We start from the raw sequence: 15,048 nt of genomic DNA on the forward strand, positions 1-15,048 counted from the left end.
CACACACAGTGTAGACCAGCCCTTACTGAGAAGAGACATTGACAACACATGGAAGAATGCCTGCTTAATCTTAGTTCTGAGCACTAGCAAGAATGTTGAGACCCAGCGATAAAGGAAATCAGAGGCTGAAAGACTGTGATGGGGGCGGACCAATCATTGTGGGCCCAGGAGGCCACATCCCCTTTCCTCTTCTGGGCATGCTCCAAGTGGAGGAACCAGATAAAAGGAGGCAGCCCAGCTCAGTCAGGGCTGGCTGCAGAGGAGTAAGGGTGTGTCCTGGGGGCTTCTCTAGAGGTACCAGCTACTCTCCAAGCAGCAGGGCCAATGGACCCGGACTACAGTGTGGATAACTCGCTGACTACAGAGACTGACGGGGACACCAGATCACCACCAGCTAGAGGAGGCAGCATGGTACTGTAGAGAGGCTTCAGGCCTCCAGACTGTTCATTTGCTTTGCCCCATCCAGGAGGCTGCAGGGCCTCAGACTGCTTGTTTGTTTTGCCCACTCAGGGACCCAGGGACTATTAATCTAAGTGACCCCGTCAGGGGGCCGGGACCCACTTGACCGAAATCACCCACTTAATGGCGAATACCGATGGACTGTGTGACAGGGTGTACCAACCCGGCACTGGGCCAATGGGGGTACCTCAGCTCGACACGCAGGGCCCCCGTCGCAAAGACATATTGAATTTTGTACATGGGTTCATAGGCAACTTGCAGATTGAACTATTCATCCAAGAAAATTCCTTCACTAAGATACAGAATAAGCATGGATGCCAAAGTATGCGAATCCAAGGATGTGTAATGTTGAACTCAGCACGTTGGATGTCATGTTTTGACTCACGGAAAGAGATTGGTTCTCCGCAAGTGCTTCAAAGGAAAGGCAGGGAGCCACCAGGGGCGGCTCTAGACGTTTCGCCACCCCAAGCACGGCGGCATGCCGTGGGGGGCGCTCTCAAGGTCGCCGGGAGGGCAGCAGGCGGCTCCGGTGGACCTCCCGCAGATGTGCCTGTGGAGGGTCCGCTGGTCCCGCGGTCCGCAGGTCCCACGGCTTTGTTGGACCTCCCGCAGGCACGCCTGCGGGAGGTCCACCGGAGCCGCCTGCCACCCTCCCGGCGACCAGCAGAGCGCCCCCCACGGCATGCCCCCCCCAAGCACGCGCTTGGCGTGCTGGGGCCTGGAGCCGCCCCTGGGAGCCACACAGGACTCAATGGCTGTTGTAATAGTTGCAGTGAGAGCTATGACACCAGCAGAGGAAATGTTTTTACAAATCCAAAAAGTGAGATTAAGCTTTGCTTATGTCTGTGCGACGTTCCATTAGGTTCTCGTTGATCTCCGCTTTAAGGCTGAAATTGCTGATAAACCAGTGACTGTAATACATAAGACTAGAAATTGAAAGTACAGAAATGTTATGCAACCCTGATGTTCTAGCCCAGAATCACCTGGTAATTACAGTCAAGTTGTCAAGAATGCATGCCCAGGTTGATGACACACAACCGGATGATCTGGCACAAGCAGTAATAATATGTGTGAATGTGAGACAACCATCATGTGCTGTATCATCACTCAGGAATAGGAGATGAACTGGAAAGAGAAACAGCTTATCATGAATTTCAGGAATAAACATGAACAGTACAAGAACAGTAATTCCCAGTGCAATGAGAAGGAAAATATTGGAAGTTGTGTGTGACAGGCATTGTGCAATGACAGTGAAAAAGACAAGTTAGAGGAGTCATATTCTGTCCGTGCATAAGCAAGAATTAGGGCTGGCTGGAAAACAACTATTCTGTTTTCCACAAAAAGTTTGAGGTCTTGACATTTGGATGAAGAAATCCAAGAGTACCATATTCAGTAATTTACCAGAAGTAGTGACACTTGAATATACTGGAATCCCCCCTGGAAATGTGTGTATCTTTGTCTCCCTCTAGTAACTAGTCCACATAAGAAACTACTTTCACTTAATAAATTTAGTTCTTTTGATCAAGAGGTACAAGCTCCTGCTGTGAGCTCTGTAGGTCTGGGATTCCAACGCTGCTGTTGGCCCAAGCAGGATTGGTTACAATATTACAGCTTCAAGCATGCTGAGACATATTAAATCCCTCTTTGAACCTCATAAGTCTAAGGATTTTAATAACGGACAATGGACCCCAGTTCAAGAATAAGGAATTCCTGGATGCTGCTAAAATACGTGAATTTGAAGCTGTAGGTACCCATAAACAAAGACAGGAGAAGGATGTGGAGTCCTTAAAGAACTTGCTCCAGAAATTAACTGATGCCAGAGGAAATCCACTTTTAGCCCAACCCAGCTACAAAGCGACATTGCTGCAAAATGGAAAGCCAGCTTGAGAATTTTTTGTCCAACAGACCTACACACACTTGGTTATTAGATATGTGAAATAACCAAGGTTATTTTTGTACATACCTGAGCACACAAAGGAATATACAGAAAGTCCAGGTGCCTCTTCTTCTGGATCTTTTCAGGTTCTTGCCAAGCCTTGGGAGATTCCTTCCTCTCCTTTATCACTTTAGGAAAAGAATCATAAAACTATATTTTCCAGTCTCTGGATTTCTCTGCTAATTCTATCAACAGAGTGAGATCTTTCTGGCCCTATAATCTTCCACATTGATGATGATAGGGTTCACTCTGTATGGCTGCCATAGGATGCAGGGCAGAAGGGAAGAAGCAGAGGCCTACTAGAAGGAATCTACTTGGTGCCTTCCTGAAAGCATATGTGGGTGGGAGTGGGGCCTCTCTTGTATCATTACCCAGTTGGCTCCACAGTTATTTCTCACTAAATTCAAGCTTGCATAATTAGGATTTAGATGAGGGTCATTCCTCAAATACAGCCTGAGGGTAAAGGGGTGATAACTGGGCCTTCAAATTTACTCTAATTGTGAGCCTAACCGTAAGAAAGTAGGCAAAAGTTTATAAAATGTCACTCTCTCCAGATGAGGATAAGGAACCAGCAGGTGCCATTAGCTCAATATGGCTTTGTAAACCTGGACACAATGTCCAAGTTTACTAAGAAACTCACAGAAGACACAAGGGTGGAATTTAAAGCTTTCCTGGCAGAAGATTGCATGGTGGCCAAGAGGTCTCTCCAGTATGAGCTTAAAGAGGCTTATCCTTCTTTTAAGGGGGTGGCTTCTGCAATTAAAATGGGCAGACTTTTGTGGTTACAGAACTCAGCCATAGCTACGGACATCCAACAAACTATATAGAAGACCTTCCGTACAATGGTCATTTTTTTTGTTTTTGAACAAAATCAGTAAGGTTTACATTCTTTTAAAGACCCTTAACCTATGCATTGTTCATAGGGTGACCAGACAGCAAGTGTGAAAAATCGGGACGGGGGTGTGGGGTAATAGGAGCCTATATAAGAAAAAGACCCAAAAATCAGGACTGTCCCTATAAAAACGGGACATCTGGTCACCCCAATTGTTCATGAGGGCTCCATATCCCGGCCCCCGCAAGATACCAATACAGAGTTAACAAGAGCAGCAATATGAATAGCAGTGTTAAAGGCAGCCTTTCTATCCAGGAAGGCACCCTGATTTCTCACAAAGGGATTATAAATTGCTAAGCTCAACACAAATTCATCCTTAGTTAGCTGTGGAGAAGCAGACCATTTGATTTTTTCGAGGACAGCAATGCAGTTACCAGGGACCTTCCTTCTGTCTTCCCCTGCACACGTTTGGGGACAGAGTGTCCCATGTCCTTAGACCCTGGGAATCTATAACAATAGACAAATGTGTCCTGAGCACTGTGAAATGGGGATAGTCTATCCAGCTTTTTCCCACCCACCTCCCTCTCCCTTTTCCGGGACCCATGTCATGAGTCAGTGTTCCTTCAAGATGTTAACACTCTTCCCAATCTAGGGTCCATAGAAGAGTTCCCCTTCAACATTGGTGAAAGGGGTTTTACTCACAATGCTTTCTGATCCCCAGGTACAAAGGGGGCCTGAGACCCATCCTAGATCTTCAAAATCTCAACAAGTCCATAAAGTATTAAAGATTTTGCATGGTCTCTCTAGCATCAATTATTCCTTTCCTAGATTGCAACGACTGGTCTGCTGTCCTCCATCTCCAGGATGCCTATTTCCATGTAACAGTCTTGCCAAATCACAGGAAGTTTCTAAGATTTGTAACAGCAGGCCAACACTATTATTACTTCCCTTCAGCCTGTCATTGGCCCCATGATTATTTACCAAGTGCATGGTAGTGGTGGCTGCCTTGCCTCACCCAACACGCCAGGCTTCACCTGCACATCCTCCAAGGGTGGCTAATGACATCCCATTAGAGAAGTTGGTCCATGTACCTCCTAAGGACCTAACTTCTTTAGAATGACGGAAGGATCACAGCAACCTATACTGGGGCATGCCACTTTTTTGTCCCTTTTCATCTGAGACCGTCAATACCAATGAATCCCTGATAGAATGGGGTGCTCACCCAGAGAATGTGAAAAACCAAGCCTTATGGATGCAACACAAGGGATCCTTCATATCAATGCCCTCAAACTCTGGGCAATTCGCAAACCTTGCTGTGATTTACTTCCTCATATCGGGGGCTTGTCAGTCCAGATATTGACTGACAGTACATGCAGTGTACTACCTAAACAGACAAGGAGGGGCATTGTATGATCAGTTTTGTCGGAAGCAATGAAACTGTAGGACTTTTGCCTGTTGGAGTCCCTGCTACTTCTCCAATCCTTGGGCCTTTCTCTAAGCTCCCTGAGAGTTCACTTATAAGTGATCTCAGCAATTCACCCTCTCATTCAGATTTTTTTTTAAGCCGATGGTCTCTAGAATTTTAAAAGGGATTGTTCAACTTTTTCCCCTTGCAAAGAACGCATTGCCACCTTGGGATCTTAACACGGTATTAGCTGCTTTAATGGACCCTCCCTTTAAGCCTATTGCCACTTGTTCTTTCCCTCACCTGGGTCAGAAGATGTCCTTTCCTATTGCCATTATATCTGCCAGAAGAGTGGGTGAGCTTCAGGCTCTCACGGCAGGACTGCCATATGCAGTATTTTTCAAAAATAGGTACTTTTGAGGCCAAATCCGATGTTCTTAACTAAAGTGGTATCTGATTTTCATTGGATGGACTAGACAATATACTTACTATTTTTTGTTTCTGTTCTTTTTTTCCCTAAACCACATTCACATAAGGATGAAGAACATCAACATATTTTGGAGGTAAGGTGACCATTAGCCTTTTATCTAGATGGGACTAACCCCTTCAGGCTGTCTCAACAGCTGTTTGTTTTTTATGCTGACAGAATGAGAGGTCACGCAACTACAACACAGTCAGTTTCTAGATGGATTGCTTCCTGTATTAACACGGCTTGCGAGGCAGTGAACACCCTTCTGCCACAGAGTTCATTCAATGGGAGCTCAAGCTATTTTGGTGGCTTTTCCAAAAGGTGCCCCCATCCTGGACATGTGTATGGCTGCTACTTGGTCCTCAGTTCATGCCTTCACTCATCATTATGCCATCACGGCTGCTTCAAGATCTGATGCAAATTTGGGGAAGGCGCTGCTTAAATAGACTTTGAGTCTGACCTCCTAGCGGCACGGCTTGTGAGTCACTTGAGTGGAATGCACTTTATGTAACCACTCAAAGAAGAAAAAACGGTTACTTACCTGTGCTGTAACTATTGTTCTTCGAGATGTTGCTGCACATGTGCATTCCACACCCCGACGCTATCTCCTCTTCATTGCAGTCCTGTTACGCCATGTTCCGGTGCAAAGGAACTCGGGTGTTGTGCTGCCCTCGGGAGGAGCCCCAGAGATGTGGAGAGTGCAGGCACGGCCACGATGGGTACTGTAGAGGAAAACTCTCCAGCTTCAGAGCACGCACACTTAAGTGCAATACACACGTGCGCCAACCTCTCAAGGGACAACGTTTGCATCATGGGTAACTCCCCGGCTCTGACTTGTTTGTTTGCAGTACCATTCATGAGCTGGGTGACAAGAACAGACAGATTGTACGTCAGTGAAGAAGTTCCTGAGTCATGGAGGAGACGACGTCCTGATCCAAAATATAAAAAGCTCCAGCTGGAGCAGAAACTCATCAATAGGAGAGCATGGAGAATGTTGGAAGAATCCTGGGGCAGCTTGGAACTAGTCGACATGAAATGCCTGACTTCAGCCTGAAGAGTGAGTTTCACACAATGCAGCAGTGCAAAGGTATTATTAAGCTAAGGAAAAGAGTGTTGCCATTATTTGTTTGTGTTAGTACCCATGATATGCTAGGTGCTATCTAGACATGTAAGGAGGGACAGTCTCTTTTCTGAGAAGCTCACAGTCTAAGAATAGACAAGATAGGGGAACAACAAAAGGGATTTTCTATAAAACAACAAAATTCCTTATAGGCAGCAAGGTAGAAGTGGGTTTTTAAGAGCTTGGTCAGATTCAGCCTTAACACTGACTTCAACTTAACACTTACTTGTTTGAAAGAAATCATAGATTCACAGATTCTGAGGCCAGAAGGGACCATTGTGATCATCTAGTTTAATGTCCTGTATAACACAGGCCACAGAACTTCCCCAAAATAATTTCTAGAGCAGATCTTTGAGAAAAACATCAATTTTTTATTTTAAAAATTGCCAGTGATGGAGAATCCATGATAACACTTGGTAAATTGTTCTAATGTTTAATTAATCTCACTGATAAAAATTTTACACCTTACTTCCATTCTGAATATGTCTAGCTTGAATGTCCAACCATTAGATTGTGTTGTACCTTTCTCTGCTAGATTGAAGAGCCCATATCAAATATTGGTTCATCATGTTGGTACTTAACCATCTCTTTGTTGAGCAAAATGGATTAAGCTCCTTGAGTCTAGCACTGTGAGGCATGTTTTCTAATCCTTTGATCATTCTCCTGGCTCCTTGGTCATCGGTATTTAAAAGTATCGCCATGTCACCGCAGCTCCATTGTTCTTCACAGCTCCTTTAGAAGTCAGACTTTTGTCTCCCCAGTATTTGGTATGGGAAGTTGATGTGAAAACCAGACCTCCATGTCACATCCTGGATCATTTCCCGCAGAAACAAGCTGTGTAGGAGTTAGGGACTTTTTCCCACCTGGCTAATGAGGATCGGTTATGTTAAAATGCTCACTGCATTCAGTTTTCTAGTAAGCTGCGTCTACTTCAGTATGAAGGGGTGGAGTAATTAGCACAAAGGAATTCCCATGCTGTGGTTATCATTAACAATCTTATTCAGCATCTTAGCAATGCTGAAATTCTAGCACTGCCAAAATTCGAGCTTTATGCCTACCGAGCAGTGAAATAAATCAGGCTGTCCAGAAGGACTGTCAAGCCCACATGATGGAGGAAGCCTATTGTCTTTGGAAGGGTGCAGAATGCCCAGGATTCTCCCATCTCTGTATAGGCAGATCCTTGTCATGCGTGAGCCACCTGTCCTCTTTCTTCCTTAACCACATCCCAAAGAACTCTGCTGCAGCAGAGCCTAGGATCACCCTCCACCTCATGAGACACCTTGTGTGGAATGGCTCTGACACAGCTGAGCTCACGGTAGCGCAAACCCCTTTGCAGGAAACAAGTGGTGATCTCACCCTCTGCATCACTTCCAGGCTTCTCAGCTTGATCGTCAAGATTCTGCACAGCTGCTCTGCTGCCGAAATGCCAGTTCCTAGATCTTATTCCCCCAGCCAGCACTCCACCTAAGCCTGTCTCCTAACCGCTCCCCGTTGTAGCCTGCTCCCACTCTCGCCATCACAACGTCTTCCACCTTGCTGCTTATGTCTAGAACAATCTTCTACCCACCGTCCCTGGGCTCTCAGGGTGGGCTGTGCCATTGCTGCAGCCATCCAGAAGAACAGCCTAGTCCCCAGTGCCCCCCTCCACAGCCAGAAGGGTAAAGAGAAGAGTCCAGTGCCCCTCTGCGACCAGGGGCATCCCTCACTGGAAATGCCACGGTCAGGGCAGGCTGTAAAAGAGAAACCAGATACTTCTAAGACCGGTGGGTAACACTGAAGTTAAACTCCCCAACCGGTCACAAACTGTGCTTCTGATCCCCCACACTGGTTATCAAGAAGCAAAAAAGAAATCACACATCCCCCTTTACTGCATTCCAGTTCTCAGGCTCCTAATCAGGACTGAGGTCCAGTATAGTGGGAAGTTATTTTAGAAGCTCTGCTCACACATACAAAATGTTCCTCTGACCCCAAAGGGTCAGCCATGTTACCAGATCAGTATCGGTTTGGATCTTACCCAAAATCCCACGCTGCCAGCCAATCCTTTAGTGTCTAAAACTAAAGGTTTATTATAAAGAAAAAAGAAAGAAGACAACCAGAGTTGTTAAATGGTAAACAGTCACATACATACAAGGACTTCGAAGTCCATCAGGTTCCTAGCAGCACTGGTGAGTTTGCTGGCTTGAAAGTCCCTCTGGAACACATCCAAAGCTTGGATGGCTCATTCAGTCCTTTGTTCAGAGCTTTGTTTGTAGGAAGGTTACTCCAGAGGTAAGAAACAGGAATGAAGACAAGAAGCAGAAGATGGAGCTGCCTTTTATAGTCTTTTGCCATGCGGCTTGATTTCCTTTGTTCCAAACTCAAGATGCCGCGCACAAGACCTGGAAGCTGTGGAGTTTTGTCCATAGGCATGTCCCTGCATGCCTTGCTGAGTCATAAGGTATATCCCTGACCCTTTCAAAGGGTTCATTGTACAATTGATGTTGCTTGATGAGCCATGAAGCAGGCTAGGCAGTGCTGATTCCAAACTGTCTGGGGTTGTCACTTAGAAGCATGGCACAAGTTTGAAAAACAGGCATACATACATAGCTATAATGCATAATACAAACGTGACACAAACATATAAACAAGATCATCAACTTGGAAAATTATAACATTTTTGCAGATACTTTACATGGCATATCTGGCACAACTCATGGCAATTTGACAATATTGGTGTTCATAATATCCTAAAGTGTCCCCCAAATTCCATACAGCGTCGCACCCTCCCTGCCCCAGAGGCAGGAAGCTGGGGTGAGGGACGAAGGGGCCTTTGCTTCTGGGTGAGCCTCTGCACCCTGGGAAGGAGATGGCGCAGCCAAGATGTCGATGGGCACCACAGGTGTGGTAGTGGGGGATAGTGTGGGCAGTTTAGGAGAACTGAAGGGACCCCACATATGGAGTGTTGTCGGCCAACTGGCTTTTGGGGAGGCACAGTCCAGTGCACCATGGTGCACACAACGAACCATGGCCTCAGCCCCACTCTGGACCCTTCCCAGCCTCCCATGTAGTGGGTGTGGTCATGAAAAAGGGGTGTGGCCAGGAGTACACTTGTGCCTTGGTGATCCCTGGCTGCCAGAACAGCCCCTTGAGCCACACTGCACCCAGTACAACTTTACATTTCTCTTGGTTGCCAGTCCAGAGCCCGGCAGCCTGATTCAGTGTGCTGGTCAAGCACTGTGTTTCCACGGCCAGTTACCGTGCCACTGGGACCTTGACACTCGTATTTGTACCCTTTCCCCTTTGCTGTGTCACAGCATCTTTTACATTGGGAGTTCTTCGGGCCAGGGACCATGCGTGGCACACTGTGGACATACCCAGCTATAACTAATACCAGGAGTCGATTTCACCAGGGCTCTCTACTATTGTTTTAAATCACTAAAGCTCAGTAGCGTAGCTAGTGGGCTGCAGGGGAAGCAGTTGCTTCCCCTCAGCACATTTTCAAAAAAGCCGCACCTTAGGTGGGGTTACCATGGCACCAGGGGCAGGGCCCACACTCTGCTCTGAAGCTTGGCCTGCCCGGCTTCCCCCAGCGTGCTGCATACCCCACCCCCGCCGATCAGCTGTGTCTCCCAGCAGGAGGGAGACAGCTGATCCCAGGGCAGGGAGGGGAGGAACTGAGCTCCAGCAAGCTGGGCTCCTGCAGGCACACTTTGCTGGCTTCCCCTAGTGTGCTGCATAAACCCTGCCCCCTCCCTGCCTCGCCGATTAGCTGTCTCCCAGCAGGAGGGAGACAGACAGCTAATCAGTGAGGGGAGGGGGGAAGAACTGAGCTCCAGCAAGCTGGGCTCCTGGAGAGGAGGAGAGGCTGGGGCCTTGAGGAAGAAGGGGGTTGGTCGGGGCATGCCCCTATAGGGGGCAGGGACACCCACCCACCAGTAAACTGTTTATGGAGCCCGTGGGGGCCAATCAGCTGTTAGGCGGGGGCAGTAGGGTAGCTAGCTAGGGGAGTGTGAGTGCTCACTGTTTAGCTGGTTTTGGCCACCAGCCAATCAGCGAGGGGAACTGTTCCTGGAGCAAGGGGCTGAGCAGCTGAGAGACCCCCACCTCCTTCTCCTACCTGCTTCTTGTGGCACTGTGGCAGGTGTGCTTTCTCTGGCTCTGCAGCAGCAGCTCCTAACCTCTTACCCAACTAAAGGCAGCCAGTAGCAGCAGCTGGTAAGTGTATTTTAAAGGGGGTCTTTCTTGTGGTGAGGGTGACTTCGGGGGGGACTGGAAACCCTCCAGGTGGCTGTGAGAGCCAGCACCTGGCTGCTGGTGGGATGGCCGTCTGAATGGTGGGGAGCATGGTCTGCTCAGCCAGAGGCATCTCCAAAAACATCCCCTGCACCCGGGCAGCTGGACCAGGACAGGCATTGGTCGGGGGGGGAGGCGCATCTCCTGGTCTCCTGTGGGGTGTGGTGTCCCTGCTTGCCCTCCCTGCCCAGGCAGAGACGCCTGCCTCTCAGAGACAGTGGCCATGTAGTGTGCTTGGTTCCCTCTCCCTGGCATCTGGGTGACTGCCTCTTAGAGGGTGAGGGGTGGAAGGGAAGAGGCAGTGGGGAAGGAATAGGGGTGGGGGGGTAGGAGAGGAAAACAGACTATCAGGGGAAATCTTCATAGCAGGACAATCTCTGCCTTGGGGGTGTGGATGGAATTGTCTCCCAAGGGAAGGCTGGAACGAACTATCTGCTGTTGCAGTAGGTGTTTAGTTTAGTCCATGTGCTCTGGCAAACACAAGTCTAGGCACCATGTTGCGGGGCAGGGAGAGGTAGCCTTATTTTCCCTCTCCTATCAGGGGAAACCTGAATTGTCTCCTAAGGGAAGGGCTTGTGATCATGTTGGGAGGAGGGGGAGGCATTGCTGAGTCCCAGGGTTGAGTAATTCTCTGGTGATGGTGGTCATTAAGTTACTAATTGTCATTCACTTGCTGCACACAATGGCTGTTGATGGTTGTTTAACATCCACCCAGCCATTTGGTCAATGCCTTGTTTCTTGGGAGTTGCCTTCTGTAACTTCTCTAATTTCATCCCACTCTCCTGTGAGTACAAATTCTGGTTCTAAGGACCGGGTGCCTGGATCCCATATTGCCTTGCACTAGGCTTGGGAATTAGTGCCCGGACATGCAACTCCTCCTATTGTGCCAGTGTAGATCCTGCTGTTAGTACAGCTATTTGCAGGTGCCCTTGTGTTTAGCTGAAACTTTGGATTTAGTTTAGTGGGGATGGACTCAGAGACTGAGAGCTAAACTGACACTGCTATCCTGCTGTGTGGATCCTAGTGTGCTTGTACTGTGAATTTTTGGCATGCACATGTGGCTGTATTTATCTCATTGTGCTAATAGTGCTACTTCCTTGGTGCGATGATGACATAATGCTCAGATGAATCGTGAAAATAGTGTCCTGGTGTGATGGTCACTCTGTGCTGTTCATGTGAATCTTGCATTTTTGTATACTGGGTTGGTGTAGCCCTTTTGTTCCCAGGAAATTAGAGCCACAAGGTGGGTGAGGTAATAGCTTTTATTGGAGCAACTTTTGTTGGTGAGAGAGAGAGAGAGAGAGAGAGAGAAGCTTTGGAGCTTTCATAGAGTTCGTTCTTCTTCCTGAAGAAGAGTTCTGTGAAAGCTCAAAAGCTTGCCTCTCTCTCACCGACAGAAGCTGGTCCAATAAAATATTTTACCTCACCCACCTTGATATATATTAACACCCCCTCATATTACCTCACCCAGCTTTCCAGGAGTGAGTTTTCATGATGACATGGGAAGTGCTCTGACTGGTCCTGACTTCTCTGTATCAGCCCCTCCAGCTTGCACTGCAGCCCAGTACCTGGGGGCTGGGTGCCTGCAGCGCAGAGACTCTGTGAGATCAGGGACTCACTGACCCAGCTGGGAGGGGAAGGGCAGCACCTCCTCGGCCTCTCTCTCTTGCTGCCTCCTTTTCCTGAGTGCCTCATGATGCACAGAGCCAGCGTGGCTAGGTGCTGCATTCGAGAGTCTCCCAGTGCAGCCCTCCCACCCCCTCTCCCCCAGGCGAACCCCCAACAGACCCTGCCCACCTCTGTCCGATTGTCTCTCTTATGCGGGGGACTGTGCCCCCCCCCCCGCTCCTGTGTGCTGCCTGCTTCCAGGGGCCACAGATCGCAGAGCAGCCCCCTCAGGAGAGATGAGAGGGGCTGTCCCACCGGGTGCATGCGCAGCCCCCCGGAGCACTGCTTTGCCCTGTTATATCCGAATTCATGTTATATCGGGTCGCGTTATATCGAGGTAGAAGTGTAATTTGATATGTCGGGTGGCGCCTTTTTTTATGTGTTCGCTCCCCCTGATGTTAGAACCTGGCTACGCCACTGCTAAAGCTGCTCTGTTTCCCCCCTGCATTCATGAAAGTACGTTGCATGTATCTTGCACTGTCTGAATCTGAGTGCCTGATCCAGTCCCTCAAGTCAATGCTGACGGGGAGATTACAGTAAAAGCTGTCTTATCCGGCACTTAAAGCTTTAGAAACCGGCATGTGTGATATCTCCCAATACAAATCGTCAATAGGGTTGCCAGGTGTCCAGTTGACACAGGGCCGTCAGCCTCCCTACCTGGCTCTGCATGGCTCCCTGCAAGTGGAGACATGTCCCTGATGCTCCTAAGCAGAGGAACAGCCATGAGGGCTCTGTGCGCTGTCCTTGCCCCATCCTGAGCACTCGCTCCTCAGCTCCCATTAGCTGGGAACCGCGGCCAATGGGAGCAGCAGGGACAGCATCTGCGGATGGAGGCAGCGCGCAGAGCCGCCTGGCCACACCTCTGCCTAGGAGCAGCAGGGACATGTCGCTACTTCTGGGGACCCACACAGAGCCAGAGAGGGAGCCTGCCAGCCCCGCACCAACTGAACACCTGGCAACCCTATTGAAGATTTTCAGGAACATGTCACTGCTTGTGGGGAGCCGCCCAAGGTGAGCGTCGCCTGGATCCGGCACCCCAAAACTCCTCCTGTGCCCCAAGCCCCCTCCCACACCCAAACTCCCTCCTTCCATTGGTAAGTATAACTCTTAGTTAACCAGAATTTTGGACTAATGGGCACCCCCACATTCCCCCAACATGCCGGATAACAAAGCTTTTCCTGTATTTGGCACTGGTAACTCCAGGCTACTGTTGGTAAAGGATAACCTGAATTCTCTGGACCAAATCTAGCCTTTGACCGAACTCAGTACCCCAAGGGACAGCTGATGTTCCAGCTAAACGCAATAAGGGATGTTGTCATTGCAGCTGAATTTGGCCTCTTGCCCCATCTAGCAAGAGTTCATTGGGAAAACAGCTGGAGCTCAGTGATTTCATTGATGATTTTGCTGCAGCAAAGTGCAGGAAAAAGGCAGGGGATGAACTAGATATACCATAGATTTGTACGTTGCTGTCCTAGTTTCTCTTTGTGTCTGTGCCAGCAGCAACGTGAGTGGAAGTTTATGACAAACCTTTCGCAACCCAGCTTGGGGCGGACTGGAAAAAACACTGAAGACAGAGAATATCTTTAACAGAGAGGACATGCCCTGAAATGCAGCACTGGCGTCAATAATTAAAGACAGCCAGAGATGGTGCTGCCACAGACCTAGCAAGTGAACAAGATGTGAATGATTCACCAGCCAATGTGCTGGAGTCCAAGGGTAATAAAATGCAAAGGTGCCATTCCTGTGCTCAAATGACTGTTGCTAATAAAAAACACAGTGGAGTGTAATGGAGAGACACCAACCTAGACATTGCACCTGGTGAGTAATACCTGTAGGAGAGTGGAAAAGACAGAATGCTTGTCACATGGAGTGCTAATTAATCTCTACTTCTGAAGGAGGCAACAGAGCTCTCAGATCATGACTGAGGGCTTGGCTACACTTGCAGATGTGCAGTGCTGGGAGTTGCAGATGTGCAGCGCTGGGAGTTACAGCTGTCTTCGTACAGCTGTGTAGGGAAAGCGCTGGAGTGTGGCCACACTTACAGCTACCAGCGCTGCAGTGTGGCCACATTTGCAGCGGTGTTGGGAGTGGTGCATTATGGGCAGCTATCCCAGTGTTCAAGTGGCTGCAATGTGCTTTTCAAAAGAGAGGGGTGGGCTGGAGTGTGACAGGGAGCGTGGGGGAGAGAGAGAGAGTGGATTTTTGGAGCCGACACTGTGTCAGCTCCCTGCCTTGCAAATTCTGACCATTTCCCTGACCCCTCATTCACTCTTAAATGCAAATAGCCTTCAGACCAGATAAGAAGCTGCTCCGACGGACTCCCTTTCCCCCCCTCCCCGCCGTGCTGTTTCTCTCCTAAAGCAAACACTAGCTGTAGACATTCATCCCCCTGCCTGCCTCATTCACAGCAAACAGGAGCTGTGTTTGTTTTTTAGATAAGCAGCTCCGGGAGCCCCGAGTTCACAACAAAACAAAGAGAAGCATCACAACAAAACAAAGTGTTCTTTAGTTAAAAGCATTATGGGAAAAGTCTGCTAGAGACCAATTACAGCGCTTTTGGTGGCCACACTGGTGGAGCAGCGCTGCATCACCAGCGCTGCAATAGTTATACCCGAGGCAGAGCAGGAGTACAGCCAGCGCTGCAGCCAGGGAGATGCAGCGTTGTATGTGCCTTGCAAGTGTGGACGGTGTGTAAGTTGCAGCGCTGTAAACCCACCACCAGCGCTGCAACTCTCCAGTGTAGCCAAGCCCATAGTGATTGCAGCAGAAACCTTTCCAAGCAAGGTGGGAAGATAGTGTCATGAAACAGCTCAATAAGAGAAATGATTTTCACAGAAAAGACGTGTTCTGCAGATCAGTTTTACGTTCAAGTTTGTTCTTTCCCCTG

The 15,048-nt window shown here is 48.7% G+C and overlaps 1 long non-coding RNA gene across 4 annotated transcripts in view; it reads left to right on the forward strand.

Moving 5' to 3' along the window:
• The window catches only part of LOC120369614, a 163,766-nt gene that overhangs the window by 115,458 nt on the left and 33,260 nt on the right, over positions 1 to 15,048 (forward strand). The gene's annotated exons all lie outside the window — the stretch shown is intronic.

The sequence above is a fragment of the Mauremys reevesii genome, linkage group 8 (genome assembly GCF_016161935.1).
Source record: "Mauremys reevesii isolate NIE-2019 linkage group 8, ASM1616193v1, whole genome shotgun sequence".
Taxonomy (NCBI): domain Eukaryota; kingdom Metazoa; phylum Chordata; order Testudines; family Geoemydidae; genus Mauremys; species Mauremys reevesii.